This window comes from Montipora foliosa, chromosome 2 (assembly GCF_036669935.1).
Source record: "Montipora foliosa isolate CH-2021 chromosome 2, ASM3666993v2, whole genome shotgun sequence".
Classification (NCBI taxonomy): domain Eukaryota; kingdom Metazoa; phylum Cnidaria; class Anthozoa; order Scleractinia; family Acroporidae; genus Montipora; species Montipora foliosa.
The window spans coordinates 60649608-60652107 of NC_090870.1; the positions used below are offsets into that span (position 1 = coordinate 60649608).

At 43.4% G+C, this 2500-nt stretch overlaps 1 pseudogene; it reads left to right on the forward strand.

Annotated features, from left to right (window-relative positions):
- Window positions 1-211: 211 nt before the first annotated feature.
- The window catches only part of LOC137984391 (uncharacterized), a 4178-nt pseudogene continuing 1889 nt past the window's right edge, over window positions 212-2500 (forward strand).

Sequence of the window (2500 nt, forward strand, 5' to 3'; positions counted from 1 at the left end):
AGAGAAACCGGAACCCAAATAGGCCAAAATAGGAAAACCTAAAAAGCACATCGGATAACAAAACCGAAAAACCGCTCATATTTTCTATAAAAACCGAAAACCAAATGCTAAAAAACGAAAAATCCGCAAACTGCAATGAACACCAAAACCGAAAAACCGAAGTCTTTTGGCACAAAAACCGAAAAACCGATCTAAAAATAGCCAAAACCGCAAAACCGAAAATCCCAATGTCCCCCTCAAAATAGGACAACCTGGCGAGGTATACCCACATTTTCGAAAAATTTTTTCCTGGAAATTTTCGTTCCATTTGACTTTCATCCCGGAATTTCCGGAATTTTCGGTTGAATGGTTCGCTTTTCGGAAATTCAATGATTTCCGGATTTTCTGGAACTTTTCCCAGGAAATTTCCGTACCATTTGTCCCCGTTTCGAAAATTTCGAACTGAAGCGCCCAGGTCACCTGTCACCTGTCACCTGTCACCTCCAGCTTCGTTGCCATTCAAAGGCCAGGTCACTAAGAAGTTCATTATCTGCTAAAAATTTGGTTTTCACACTTTAATATACCATGGCCATGAACAAATCGAAGTCGCCTGTAATCGATTCGTGTACGACAGCTGATGGTTTGAAACTAAATTCCGTGGTACTCGCCGAGCACCTGATTCCTTCTAAGTTTGAAGACAGCAAGCTTGTCGCAAAGCCAGCGAACGAACTGCTCAAGTGTTTCGCAGATTCCTCCTTCAAAGATATGGTTCCTGCTTTGGGTTCAACGGAGGACGTTTATTCGCTCGGAAATTGTGGATTGTTTTCCGCCATTATCACAAGCTACAACAACCACTGGAAACTACGAACCTCTCCTGACGACTGGTGGTTCTGTGTTATTAAACGAGTCGCCTGCGCCATCGACAAAAACGCTGAGAAAGAGTCCGTTCGCAAGATGTTCGTTGATCACGAAGGAAAGAAAACCATCGAGGTAGTAGTGCCCGACACAAGCATCTATACTGTCGACTACAGCTGGTTCTTTGATCAAATAGCGAAGGGAATACAAGAGAACGTGAAAGTACCAGAGTTCGTGAATGGAATGACGGCAGATTTCAGCACCACAACTGCAGTGCAAAAGATTGTTTCTCAGATTACATTGATGTATTCAGTTCAAAAGTATTTCCACTATAAGATGATGTTGCTTTGTGGAATCCCTGCAGTAGAGATGTTAAGCACCGAAGAGGACTGGAGCAAATTACAGTCCAAACTGAAGGTACTGCGGACACTGCTTGAACCCATTGAGAACGACCTTGGTTTGTCGTCAGAGTGGTGGAACCTTGTGGAAAAAGTGTTCCGTGAATTGCTGGCTACCTACCAAGGAAGACCAGATAAAGAATGGTGGAGTCATATTATCAGCTACCAAAAGAGGTTTGGGTAAGGTCCACGTGGTTACAGGGGCTGGATTACCGACTTTCTGGAAGGGACGAAAGACCTAATTGATATTGATGAGATGACGGCCGGCCTAGTTAGTGTTCCACTCATCCTCGAAGACCGTGGCCGTTGTGTGGAAGACAATGCCACACTTGCAGCAGGAATGCTCGGCTTCACTGTCCACACGGATGAAACCAAAGAGTTGTCTGTGCAGCCATTCCAAGGCTGGTGTCTCTTGCTGTCTGAAGACTCGCCATTTCGCAAGTAAGCCACATAAGACTTCCCAAACGGCGTAATCTAAAGAGCCGAAACAAATAGTTTGATAGTTGGAAGATTATGTTAAATTAATGCAGCAGTGAATTCCAGCAGTGCCCATTTCCCTCCCCCCCCCCCCCCCCCCTCGGGCATTAGCATTTTTTTTTTTTTGAACAAACGGGCAAATTCCCTGGGCGGGGACACTTAAGCTGTCTTAATGCCCCGGGGTGGGGACGAAGAAAGAGGGCAAATGACCTGCCCCTGGGATCATCGCTTTCCAATACTTCTGCAGTTTTTTTTATTAATCAGTGAATAAAAGGGTCAACTGTTCAGTATTTTTAAATGCAACGGTATTAAAGACTTCAAGGACAACAGTATGTGTTAGTTGATTCTGATTGTATTTATTTCTTTACATTTTGTTTTTAATTAAGGGTTTGCTAGAGGATAGCATGTCATTAAATATTTTCTTGTGTAAAAGCCATTTGTTTTGAATATTTTAAGCTCCCAAGATCTGTCTTGAAGATCACATTAACTCCACTTTCATGAATTTAAAATTGCTAGGCTAGTTTTGAATGCGAAATAGTCATGTTCACGCAGTGTTCACGTCAGTGATTGTTCACCTTGCCGCTTATATTTATATGCTTACAAGTAATGAAGAAGTATCTAAAATTGGGAAAACACACCTTTAAAAACATCGACAAGTTTTTCTAGTCCCTGACAGACAAGCCAGTCTTTGACAAAGGCCTCGTCCTTCCCGATGAACTCATCCATGTGTTGAAAACACGTGTCAAATGTCTGGGGTCACCGCGGGGTACGCTAATGCCCAGCCCCCGGGC